At 44.1% G+C, this 13,994-nt stretch overlaps 1 protein-coding gene across 6 annotated transcripts in view; it reads right to left on the bottom strand.

Annotated features, from left to right (window-relative positions):
- Positions 1–13,994, bottom strand: part of DHRS3 (dehydrogenase/reductase 3) — a 164,787-nt gene that overhangs the window by 124,824 nt on the left and 25,969 nt on the right. The gene's annotated exons all lie outside the window — the stretch shown is intronic.

The following is a 13,994-nucleotide window of genomic DNA, read 5'->3' as shown; positions in this document are numbered from 1 at the left end:
CACTGCCCTCATTGTAAAGGACCTGAGCAGGGAAGGAAACACAAGGACCAAATCAAGCTTCTATTTCTTGCTTGCATGAAGACAGAGGAGCTAAATTGCAAACCTACAGCATGCTGCAACTCCTGGCATTTGGATTTCATCCTACCTGCGTAATCTGTTGTATCTTTTGGTTGCAGTAACTGGGACACTAAATTATAGATTGGCAATTGTTTATTAAATCTGGATTTTTGTGGGGGAAATCTTAAAAGCATTTCACAATAGATAATGCTCATCAGGAACTTCTGCTTGTCTTCAGTTGGCAGCAGTATAAAACAACATATGCTTCTTGATTACTCCCAAGCAAAGCCCTCATAGCTTTCTACTTGTGTTCCAAGAATATTTCCAGTACTAAGTTCACACAGAATTGAAAAAGCACAAGGCTCCTAATTAGAAAGTGCTGTCCCTAAAAAAGAACAAGGACAAACAAGGTTGGTTTAAAAAATCATGTTTGTGAAAGAAACAGGGCAACAATCTCCTTGCCAGGGCAGCAGTGAGCAGCCCCACGTTACTCCTTTGTCAGAAAATTATTATTGTTTTACAACATTTATCACTAAGGTAAACTCTAAAATAAAACAAGGGAGTGACAAGCCATGCTGGCCCTGGATTTGTAGAATGCTGCTGGTAGTATAGCATGGCAAGCAGCAGGAAACAAAAAGCACATCCATCTGCTTGCTGATTACACTAAGAAATAGCTTTGGAGGAAGAATGGCATCTTTTGCATAGAAACTTCCAGCCCTCCTCTTATGAGAGCTCCTAACTTCCTAACGCAAACTGAGCAATGGAAGAACAAAGAACAGTCATGGTACAGACACACAGGAAGGATTCAGATGTCTCAGCTAAGAAATCATTACTTACAAGAGACTGAAATAGAAAACTGTCCGTCCTCATTGGTATTTGTGAACAGCTAATTAAGCACATTTTTCTGTGGAGGAAGTTATTATTCCAGGCTTATGCTTTGCTGAGCTGAGGTATGCGTCACATCCCAGGCTGCTGTTCCAGGTGCATGTAACCACTGCAAAGGGCTTTCCTAATGATCAGAGATCAGCAACGTGTCCTGGGAGCTGGTGTTCAAACCTGAACAACTACCAATAAGTTAATCAATTAAACACAGAAACCAAGTGTCGAACTCTGAAAAGGAATCCCATTCTTACTCGGATATTTATCACTCTGGCTTCAGGATGCTATTCCTGAGAAATATCTTCCCCTGCTATGACCATGTGATAGGTTCTTATGAATGCAGTCACCTTTGGACAGCTCTCCCTCTGATCTTACAACAAAAAAAGGGCCGAAAAAGAACCTAAAGAGAATGAGGGTATACTGCCTTGTCTTATAAAAGAACAATAGAAACTGTGAACTGAAGCTTGCATTATACCTGCCCAGTCCTCCCTGCTGCAGCTGTTGCTGCCATCAGCTGGGAGGGAAATCACATCAATATTAATCAGTGTGACAGCAGCAGTGATTGAATTTGAAAACTTGAGACACTGCAGTTCAGCAGCCAAACGAGAGCAGCCTAAACCCATCAGAACACCTCCATCACCCGCTCTGGGGATGATGTGGCTGTAAGAGACATGTGGTCACCATCTCACTGCCAACCATTTACCATCTCTAAAGCACTCACAGGGCAAGGACCAGTGTAAATGATGGCTCCTTCCCCCCCAGGACGGAGCTGGTATCCAGATGCTGCACTGCAATCAGCTGCTTGCCACAGTTGCATGCTGGCCCAATACTACCATACTGTAAAGCAAATTAAAGATAATTAAAAGTGAAAATTCTCCTGAGCTATCAAACAGATATGTTGACGCATACCCACTGCCAAATAGATTTGAGATCGATTTGGGACGAGGTGGGTATGACCTGGGATGGCCACTCTCATATGTAATAAATTCACAAGTAAAGTTGGACTCCAATATGCTCCCAAACACCTATCTGGTCAGGTTCACAAGTAGGTCTGCTGAGGTCTGAAAGCCCTGAGTTTAATTCAGCTCTTGTGAAACGCTGAGTAGAAAATGACTTTTAACCCCTGACTGCCATCATAAACACAGCACGTGTGCTTAAAAAGACAGGAAAGTGATGGCTCTGGGGAACTTATTTCCTCCAAATCGTGTGTTCACAACATATACAGCAACTGGTGACCCTCCATCAAAGCATCCAGAGCGGAACGTGTCCCTGTGCAGTGCAGCCGAGCAGAGGGTAGAGGACAAGTGGTGTCTGTGCTGGAAATGGAGGCAGAAAACAATGCCATAGAGGAAGGAAAACAAGAAATGATTCTGGAATACACAGGAAACAAATCTGTATTGTTTTAGCAGGGCTTGCATTGTTCTTATTTGTACTCTGCACCACCTAGGAAACACTTTGTTCAAATCAACAGCAAATAATCTTGCAAGCAATTAGAACAGTTGACAGCTGATGTTGATACACACATAATACATAGCTTCTGAGTTTAAAAGTCCTTCCATTCATTTTACTGAGCAGGGATTAAAAAAGGACTCCAATTAATAATTTGTAACATTAATGAGCTGAATGTACTTTGCAAACCAAAGAAGACTGTGCATGTGTGAAGATCTTACGCAAATTCAAACAAAATACACACCCAGCAAGAAAACAGTTCCACTTACAACAGGGCACAGCTCACTTAATAGCTGGTCTTTTAATGACCCCTTTGTCTGCTTTGAGATTTCACAAAGACACTGCAGGTTGCCTTCCTTGGCTGTGTTGTTAGCAATGCTGTGTTATAGCAATCTTCCTCAGCTGTGTTGTGATATGTGCTCAACACAACAGGAAAAGCAGGCTAGATTTTCTTCTACTGCAGAGAAAAAACACCAAGGCAGTTGTTTGCAATTGCTTCCCTTCACCCATCCACCACGCTGACTACTGCTGCATACACTCCATGGATTTAAATATGCAGGAAGGATGTTTGTGTCAGCGGGAATTCCAAGCATCACATGAATGATAGCCATAATGGAAATAATTATTTCACTCCTTTGTTGCTCTGCACTGTCAAAATACCCAAAATACAACTAAGTGCATAAAAGGTCAGACAGTATGTTCAAAACAGGGCTTGGAAATTGCCCTTGAGGTGCACCTCCCCATCTTCCAGGTTATTACTCCACAAACGCACCCATCTCTGCCCTGGGTCCACACAGCATGAAGATGTACAGCGGGGCACAAAGACCAGCATAGGACTTGAAGCCAGAAAAGAAGACCAGAATCCTGCACTACGATGAAAATAGAGGGCCGTGCAAATATGTCTGTGAGTACACGCCCGTATCGGAGTGGATATCCAGTTTCTTTCTTTAAAAAATAAAAATATGGAGAGTGGGCAGCCTGCGGGATAGAAGAAAGTTTGGCTCCGCAGAGCTCCCTTTGTGGGTAGATCAGTCTGCTTTCTCAGCCCTATGTCAGACAAACCAAACCCCCTGGGAAACTCAAGAAGTCCCCAGTTGTTTTAAGGCTGTATGAAGAGAAAAACAAAAGAAAATGGTGACAAAGATCCTTGAACCAATGGGGAGAAATCCCCTCTGATGCAAAGGACTTACTTTCACCCCGTAAGTATAATGCAAATGTTGAAAAAGTGGTGTACACTTTGCTGTATGGCAGAGAATGTTTGCAGGACAACAAAACCTCATTGCATGTACTGATCACAGAACCACAGAGCTGTAGGGGTTGGAAGGGACCTCAAGAGATCATGGAGTCCAACCCCCCTGCGAAGCAGGCTCCCTATAGCAGGGGTTGGACTCGATGGTCTCCTGGTATAACTAAAATATCTGCAGTCCTGCTCACGGTAAGCGATCCTGGTCATTCACTTCTTTGCTCTGAAGCAATCTTCCTATCCTCTTACAAGTTTCTCTGACCATACAGAAGTACAGTGTCCCTAGGGAATGCAGTGTACTTTGACTTAATGGCTTCTGACATTTCACTTGCCCTGTTAATAAGCCAGGCGAGATGTCAGGTACCATCATATCAACGAGTGCAGCAGTCCCCAGCAGGGAAGCGTTTGGAGCCTCATCGCACCACCTCTGGATTTGCTTTATAAAAACATGCTGATAACCAATGCTAATTATTACAATGACTAACTTTCACCATTGCCTCGGAAATGACTTATCTCAGCTGCAAGGAATTCATGGTGCTCCTCAGTTACACTCTGCAGTGCTGTGTTAGTAAGCAGCAGCACAGCTGCTCTACTGCATAACACCTTCTCAGCCTAAACATTGGTACTGCAGCAGCTTTACATGCTGATGTTCCTGAAGGACTCACAGAACCATAAAGGTTGGGAAGGACCACTAAGATGCTCCAGCCCAACTCATCCCATCCCCATCATGCCCATGAACCATGACTCCTTGCTCTGGGAGATGGAGCTGCTTGGTGGGTTGGTTGCACAGCTCCAGCAGCCAGGTGTCAGCCCCTGGTCCCACGCTGCTGCACGATGCGATTGTGCAAGGCTAAGAGCCAGCAGGCATACCTGTTTTGTATATTTCATTTATGTTTGGATGAACTCCTTTACACGCCTGTTCATACAGGCTTCTAGCATTTCTGAGGCTGACATGCTTCAGATATTAAAGCTGAGAAACAGCACCAAAAGAAGGTGAACTCCATGGGGAACACTACTGAAGTCAATGGGCGTTAATGTTGGCACTGTCCAGGCTGCAGCTCTCAGCCACTGCAATTCTGGGGATTGTCCGATGTCAATTTCTTTATTAGTATAAAAATAAACTGATCTCAGAAAAATAGGATAAGTGAAGTCTCTTAAATCTCAGAGCTCAATGGAACCTGAAAGAAAAAGTGTATTTGCTTCAGGCTCTGGTAAATTTTTCAGGAAGTTAATGGCACAGAAGATGGAAATGGTAAAAATACAGCGCACGTGGTCACACGTAGAATGTCCTATTCTGTCCATTTGCTCAGGCTGTGCTACAAGCAAGAAGATATTTTTAGGGGAAATGGGACGGCTGAAGACTAGAAATAGAGAAGACAGAAGAGTCCAATAAAGCAGTTGTTAGTTCTTACATTCTTAATACAACATTTTTAGTAGGGCGGTGGTATCTTCTGAGTTAGACAAAAAGTCATCTCCTAAAACATACGGTCTGAGCTACCTTACCTAAGCATACAAGGAAAACCTGCTAGAATTATCCGTGTGGCTTCTTCTGATGCAGGTTCATTTGCTTTTCCTGCAAACAGAAATCTAGCTTCCTGTTCTTCCATTACCAGGGTTCCATTTGTGTTGAGAAGAGGAAGATGGTTTGAAGGTAACTTCTTGGTAAGTACATAATCAAAGCCAGTATTCAAAGCTACCAGAAATAGTGCTCTATGTCAGTGTTAAAGCATTCATGTGAGTGCCACGCACACAGAAATATGGACTATGTGTCAAGGCATTGATGTGTCAGCTGTGCCATTCTCCTTAGAAGTCATCCACCAAGAAACCATAAGGGAAAAACGTTTGGGGCTGCTAACAATGACCAGAATATTATGCTAGTGGGACGAGCATGGAGTTTAAAACAACTTTGTCTCAAAAGGGGACCTTTCTTTTCATCAGAATGAACCCAAACAAACCCATTTGTTTCCTCTGAAAGATGCTGTGTTATCATTACTGCTTATAGAAAACTGGAATTGTTAATCTTTGTGCTGCACTCGGTGTATGGTTGGCTATGCCTATAAATATGCGAATCGTGATCCTCTCGTTCAGTGAAACCAAAAAGAGATTGACGCTCTAGGAAAGAAAAAAACATTCACTCACTACTAATAGTGAATGAAGTCATTTATAGATTAGAGATAGTGTTGGCACTGAAGGAAAAATGTGCAATTCTTGTTTACACTCCCGACCTACTGGGGAATCACTACAGCACCCAGCTCTTCAGCTTCCCCGCTGCTTCATATTGGACTAAAACCAACAAAATGGACCCTTACAGTTATCTGACATTCACCTCACGAGGCTGCAGCACTTCCATTCAAAAAGGCACAGTCTTTGAAATATTGGTATTTAAGACCTTGATCTGAAGACACGTGTAGGTGAGTTGGGGCCATGAAGGTGACGAGCAGGCCTCCAAGACAGCAACTATCCCATTCTCCTTTGTCTCCTAGAATTAGTTTATGCAAGGCAGATCTTGCAAACACAGAGCAAAGCACAAAACTTCTCCCAATTTAAAGCATGATTGAACTTACCCAGGCGATAGGAAAATCACACATACGAACTGCTGTCCCTTCTCTCCCTTGAGTTACTACTGATAAACCAGTACCACAAGAAGTCATCTCGTGCAATAGCTTGAGTATTGCAAGGATAAGGTCCTTGTTCATGAATTTCAGTGAAATTGCATCCCTTTAGGTCCACCCTCCACACCGGCTGGGACTCCACCCCTCTCATTCTCAAGTCATCATTTCACTTTATCCAAACATAAGAGATTTATGGTGTAGCTCAGAGAATAACCAAGCCCTGAATCCAGTCAATGTTTTAGCTAGGATGAATATTCATTTGATTTTTTTTTTTTTTGCATTTTTTGTTGTTCTTACTTCCCTTGCTATTATACATAATGGATTCTTTTCCTGAAAAAATAACATGAATGAATATTGTCGACATTTGGCAGAAGTGTTTAAAGCAGTATTACCAGTCTGCTATTTCTACTAGATGAAGCATTCACTGTAGCTGAGATCAATTCTTTATTAAATTCAGCAGCACTGTATTTCATTTGAAGGGATTACAGTACAATACTCAACCACGTCAGTGGAATAATGTGAGAGAATCCAGATTTTGCAAAACAGCTGAGACATTCATGATATCCCCGACGCTCTCATGATTTCAGCACTTAGTTTTGCTTTCATTTGAAGCATGCTTTGCCCCTGAAAACTCCTCACCTTGCTGTCCATTGAATTTGGTTGCCAGGAGGTGAGCTGGGGTCACTGAAGGAAAACCAATGGTTTCTGCTGCTGAAAGATGTCTTACATCTACCAGAGAACCCTCCATGAGGCATGTGCTTTCATACCCATCTGAGCATGTGGCCAGGGTGGGAAAGCATGCTGCTGCTGGAAGTCATGGCAGAGCCATTGCAGCCCCAGACCTGACCTGTCTGCAGCACAGCAGCCTGCTCAGTTCCCTGCAGGTGCTGGGGAATGGTGGAATCCAGCCCCGCAGCTTCAACTAAACCCACCAGCAAACATCCTGCTCCCTCTGCTGGCTGCAGAGTGCCGTGTAGATGGACGTTCTGCCCATTCACCCAAAATGCTATTAGAAAATAACTCCCAATTAGGGGAGGGCCAGAAACATCTCCGCATCCTCCCTTCCCCATATTCACCAGGATCACCCCTCCCTCCTCCTTATTTGAAGCTGTTTTCCTTCCATAAGCTTTTGCTCATCTTTCCACTTCCTTCTTGACGCTGCTTATGCTTGGGAATCGGTACACAAAAAGGAAAAGAAACCACATTCCTGCGTAAGGAATACCTCCCTAAAAACACGGTTGAAGTAGGAATTTTGCCACGGACCTTATTGGGGGAGCTTTTCTCACATATTCACCCAGGTGCATTTAATTTCTCATGCAGGGATTTCTTCCACACGCTTATTCAAAGAGACCACACATCTCCAGGCAAACAGGCTGCCCCACGTGCTGTTTGTGTCCCTGTCCACCCTGTGAGCCCAGGCAGGTGCCATCTCAGCCACGTACAGATCGTGATGTTTCTTGGTGTATTTGCAGCACTCAAACACAACCCATTTAAAAATGTGAAGACATGTAAATCCCTAATGACAGACGTTTGCTTTACCCATATAATTTCACTATAAAAGCCGGGAAAGGGTTTGGAAGCATTAAGAAAAACTCCTGCAGAACCATTCCCCTAAAAAAACCTATGAGGCTGAGAAAGTTCTCTTGGCTCCACTGCTGTGTTGCTTTCCTTATTTATCTGTTGTAGTTAAAAGAACACTCCTGACCTAAGAAAACCTACAGCAACCTTATAATTTTTTTTTTAAATACATGGTGGTCATCCACAGGTTTAAAAGTAGTAAAGAGTGGGCATCCCATATTTAACTCTGAGTCACACCGTTGTATGTCACGTAGAGACAAGAGCTGGCTTTATTCAGTCCCAAAACGATAATGATCTGTGCCTTTGTGCTCCAAGGCCCAAATTCATGGCTTCTAATGAAAGTCTTTACAGTATGAATGAAAAACAATGGCAATTTTGAACTGGTAAAAGGAGGAAATAAAGCCACACTAGTATCAAGCCATCCAACCACGTTGGATGTTGAAACATCCTAGAGGAGTGCTGACATCACATACATCACCTTGCTGTTACACGGAGCTGCACGGACATCCTTCTTACCCCTTCCTGCTCCCAGCACTCAGCTCCGTCTTTTCTGGAGTGATGGAAGTGACATGAGAGAGAAAAGCAGCTCAGCCACAGACCTAAAACGAAAGCACTGCAGGTGCACACACTTACATCTTTTACCCCTTATATACCAGTTCATTTCGAGCCTCCGATAACCGGTTCAGCCTGCCTCCACTCCCTGGCTAGGCTGGGAGCTGCTACTTCAGAGCCGCTCTCTGCACTGTGACAACTGCACTGCCAGAGGCACTGGCTCTGCGTGCCCGTTTAACACATCATAAAACATTTCAGCTTGCCTCTGTGCCCCACAGGCTGCAGCATTTGTGAGAACTCGTGTATATCGACTGCTGCGCAGCTCTGTTGAATTGTACAGCTGAAAATCTAGCCCTATCTCCAGTACTCGCATAAATACCACTTATTCTAGCTCAAGATCTCCAACTTCACACACTGTGACAAGTTTGAGAATCAGTAACCTCTCTTCACATCCAACAGAGGTGCTCCCATCTGTGCACATAATGTTCTACAGGCAGGAGCACAGACAGGGAGGGAACATCATCTTCCAGTGCTCCCATTCCCTGGCAGCTGCTGGATGGAAAACTTCTGGATCGCATCTCACATATCAGATGCATTTTCAGACATGAGAAGCTAGAGGTACAGAGACTCAAAACCAAAAGCCAGCACAGAAGCGTGGCTGTTTAAGGCCTATATAAATCAATGAAGACATTTGATGGACTTCAATAAGGGAAAGACATTTCAAACAGCAAGGCTTCATACTCCTGCAGAAGCCTTCTATCCGTCTTGATTTCACTGCACGTAATTCTGTCAGATGGGAACACAGCCAAGCATGCTCTCAGTTTGAAGTCTAATATGTAGATCTTAATATCTTCACGTGCATTTGATAGACGACTGCAGTCTATAAACACACACAGAAATGTTCTCTCTCTAAAAAGGAATACATGACATGCAGGACATAGAAAGCAAACCCATACTTTCTTTCCCCATCCTTTCACAAGATGCCACTCTCACTAGGAAGATGGCTTCTCTTCCCATTGCTGAATTTCCTGTTCCTGTACCAGGGGGCAGCTGTAGGCTGTGCAATGTTTAACACAGCTGTTTTCTCTAAGAATCATTAATTTTCAAGTTGTTTCCTGTTTTCCCACTGCAGCCAAACCCACCCCTTCAGCAGGTACTGAAGTACAGCAGCCCCTGATTCAGCCTCAGGAAATGTTCTGCTATTGAAAGAGGAGAACCACCAAGAGCTCCAGTTTTCCATTGCTTTTAACATGGCAACTTGGCTTTACTGCGAAGAAACCCTACAACAAGTTACAGAATGACCCCTCTCAGTTCCTGAATCATTTATATAACAGAGTATCACTGCCACGAGCAGCTTCCACACACCAAAAAATATTGTGGAGGTAGAAATAAAGAGTGGAATCAGGCTACAACAGTGGGGAGACCTTCAGTGCTCAACTTCAGTGCTCCCGGTGGGACAGAGTGACACGGCTGACTCAGAGGAAAGCCAGCTCAGTTCTGCCACTGAGACATAATGCTGTGCAGGATGCAGGCACTGCTGTCTCCTCCTCCAGCTGTATCATGATTCCACCCTTGCCAGACCAGAGACAGCCCGAGCCACTCACAGGGCTGTGGGACCGACCGATAGGGTCAGACAGGAGATGTCAAAATGAAAGTAAAAGGGCCGCCTGTACTTCAGGCCATTTCCACCTCCTCCCTCACACCGCTGTGATTAAAGACATGCAGAGCAGCCTTGTGATAAAAAAACACCCAAAACACAACAGCATGAGACAACCAAAACACAGTGACCCATGCACGACTTAGCATTCTCCTCTTAGAAAGTATCATAGAACGGTCTGGGCTGAAAAGGACCATAATGATCATCTATTTCCAATCTATTTCTATGTGCAGGGTCGCCAACCAGCAGACCAGGCTGCCCAGAGCCACATCCAGCCTGGCCTTGAATGCCTGCAGGGATGGGGCATCCACAGCCTCCTTGGGCAACCTGTTCAGTGCGTCACCACCCCTTGGGTGAAAAAAGAGCCCATGGGAAGACTGCACAGGAACCACTGTGATGCTGCTGTACAAAAAGACCAAATTTGAACACCCCTCTGTAGGCCTAAACTGTTTTCTCATAGCATCTGAGTAAAAGTGTATGTCTGCAACCAACCATAGAGAACATCCCACGTTGGAAGGGACCCACATGGATCGAGTCCAACTCCTGAGCCCGGTACGTACCAACAGATAAAGTTGTGCCTAACTTCTATTGCATAGCAAAGCACAACTGCTGCGTTAGATGAAATATTATTCAATCAGAACCTTAGGATAATTCCTCTATTTTCACAAAATCCAATGGCTTCTCAGAAGACAGTGAGCTACAGTTCTGTTAGCAAACCTTAATTTGTTGGAGTTCAGAGGAAAACTGCTCCCTTCTCTCCCTAGCTCCATACCTCTCCTAAGGGTACATTGGTCTTTCTCAAAGAATTTGTGTTTCTTTCACACCAGGTGCTCAGCAATGGCTCTGGACCTCAATGTCCTTATTCAGCACTGTGCAGAAGGCAAGCAGAAGGAACAGCTTCATCCTGAAACAGCTGGAACAACACACCCTGAGCTTTCCCACTAATTGTATTGCAACTGCAGGCAAACGTCTTTCCCTTTTTTGTACCTATTTGATAACTGTATCACAGTATTTTTGAGCAGTGGGCTGGAATAGAAAAGAGCAGGGCATTACAGAAACTATTCCTCATTGCTCTGAACAATGAAAACGTTTAAAAGTTGTTCTAGTAGCTACTGGAAATGGAAGTCTAATTCCTGAAAGCCCCAAAGCTCCGCTTCTATGCTCGGAACACAGTGCTGTGCAGAGAAAGAAATGGTTTAATTCAGCACATAGCTTCTCTTTCTTTAGGAAGACCTACTCATAAACCCAAGGGATTTGTTTATAGGAATGACCATAAAAATGAAAAGTCCTCAGAGTATGTTTGAGGAAGAAGGAATGAAGTTCTAAACAGATCCACTGTTCTGCTCCTGATGGGAACTTGAAGTAAACATTAAGAGCAGTCACTGGTTCCAGTTTGTCTTTCACAGCCTATCTGAAAATATGTATAGGAATTTAAGCATTCCATCCTCATAAAGAACAATTTGTTCCAATTGGGAAATAATTTTCCTTAGAACTGGCATCCTCCCCTAGCAAATCTCAGTTTCATAGCAGCAGCATTTCCCAAGTGAACAATCTTTACAACATCTGAAGCAACATTATCCAGAAGTAATTAATCCCAGATTAAGATTCAAGACATGCTGCTATTCAGTATTCGAGAGCATTTGCTTTTGAACACAGTTTGTTTTTGTTTTTGAACACAGTAAACCAATATCACCCATTACCTCTGCATTAGCACTTCCTTGTTTTCATCCTACTCTCCTGATAAACTTTGATAACAATATCGGTTATGGCACCATTATTTTTACCTATAGCTAAGAAATTCCCTTGGCACCTTTCATTTTTAAACAGTTACAAAAGAAAAGCCCTATGGAAGGTGCTGCACTTCCCATCTGCAGCCCTTTTGGCTTGACTGTTGCAATGCTTATGTTTAGACTTGCTTTACTCCTTTGTAACACAAAGTGTTGTGGGGTCTTAATGAGAGCTCTGACTCACATTCACCAAGCAAAACAACCCAGCTATGTGGTTCTTTTTTTTTTTATCTTTCCAAGTTGAAAACTCCTCCACCACTGTCAGTAGAAGGGAAACATGTATATCTCAGCTGTCGTGCCTCAGAGCCTGGTGTGGTAGCACTGCAGGACTGCACGGTACAGAAACAGGAGGCAAAAGAGCAACAGAGACCACCGATTTCCTCCACTCACACTGGTAAAGTTAGCTCACATGTGAATGCTGATTAAAACTCAAGAGGTCCCTAAATAGATGTGAGTTACAGAATCACAGGGGTTGGAATGGACCCCAAGAGACCATCGAGTCCAACCCCTTGCTAAAGTAGTTCCCTACAATAGATGGCACAGGTAGGTGTCCAGATGAGTCTTGAATATCTCCACAGGAGACTCCATCACCTCTCTGCACCACCTGTTGCAGTGCTCTGTCATCCTTACGGTTAGTTCAGAACTTCCTATGTTCAAGTTTGAGGTCATTACTCCTTGTCCTATTGCTGTGCTCTACCAAGAAGAGCCTGGCCTCATCCATTTGCCTCCCACTTCCCTTTAGATATTTATAAACATTTATCAGATCACCTCTCAGTCTACTTTTTCCCATGCTGAATAGCCCCATTTTACTCAGCCTTTCCTCATACAAGAGATGCTCCAGGCCCTTTACCATCTTTGCAGCCCTCCACATGACTCCTTATAGGACATCCCCGTCTTTTTGGAACTAGGGAGCCCAGAACTGGACACAGTAGCCTAAATGTGGCCTCACCAGGGCAGAGTAGAGGCAGAGGATCACCTCTCTTGCCCTGCTGACCACTATCTTTTTAACGCACCCCAGGATCCCATTGGCCTTCTTGGCCACCAGGCACACTGCTGGCACATACATGGCCAACCTGTGTTCCACCAGGTCCCCCAGGTCCTTCTCCACAGAGCTCCTTTCCAGCAGGTCATCCTCTAACCTATAATGGTACATGACATTATTCTTCCTCGGGTGCAAGACTCTACACTTGCTCTTGTTAAACCTCATCAGGATCCTCCCTACTCAACTCTTCAGTTTGTTCAGGTCTTGTTGGGTGGCAGCACAGCCTTTCAGTGTGCCAGCCCCTCCTGGGGCAAACTTACTGACGGTAGACTCTATCCCTTCATCCAGGGTGCTGATAAAGATGTTGAACAAGACCGAACCCAGCACCAATCCCTGGGGAGCACAGCTAGTTACAGGCCTCCAACCAGACCGCACTGCTGGTGACAACCCTCTGAATTAGTAGTTTATTACTTGCCCAAAATTCAGAAAAGGATTTAGATTAATCATCACTCCCAGAGCCCTGCTTCACCCCCATCTGTCTTAAAATCCTTATCTACATGAGAGCATAAAGTTTGGCATGTTACACACATTTGTGGTGCTAATCTACTCTTGCAGACACTTGATGCTGATGCACAGGAATGTATACAGGAGTAACTCGAACTGTACAGAAAACTGTACAGCTGTACTACTCAGAGTTGTACACGAGAAGGAAAAATCCTCCATCTCTCACAAGTGAAAGCAGCACTGAGGCTTGGAAGCCCGTGGTCAAAGATAAATGCTAGAGCACAGCCAGCATGTCACTTGAGGACACTGGCTGAAAGAGACTTAGACGTGCAGAAGAAGTCAGACAGTATTTACTACAGAATTAAATAAATACCCTCTCCTAAAACTATTTCAGTATCCCTAAAAGCACATTCATTACCACAGTTACTCAGATAAACATGGGGTCTTGCTTTGAAATAAAAACCCATCAGTTCACAGCTGGAAATAACAGGACAAATGTCCTTAGTGCTGTTCCTCCAATATTTTTAGGGACAGTTTGCAGAAGGGAGGGAACTCCCTGAACGCTTCTCTCTGCCTGAATCCTCTTTCCCCCTCTGCTAAATAAAAGTCTTCTGAAAGCCACAACAGCTCCTGTAACTTTAAACCTGGGCTGAGATCATAACTTCAGCACTGCCCAAACAGAGCGCAGAGGGCG

This window comes from Gallus gallus, chromosome 21, assembly GCF_016699485.2.
Source record: "Gallus gallus isolate bGalGal1 chromosome 21, bGalGal1.mat.broiler.GRCg7b, whole genome shotgun sequence".
NCBI classification, from domain to species: Eukaryota; Metazoa; Chordata; class Aves; order Galliformes; family Phasianidae; genus Gallus; species Gallus gallus.
Note: the sequence above shows the minus strand (reverse complement) of the source record. Positions and strands in the feature narration are given on the sequence as shown.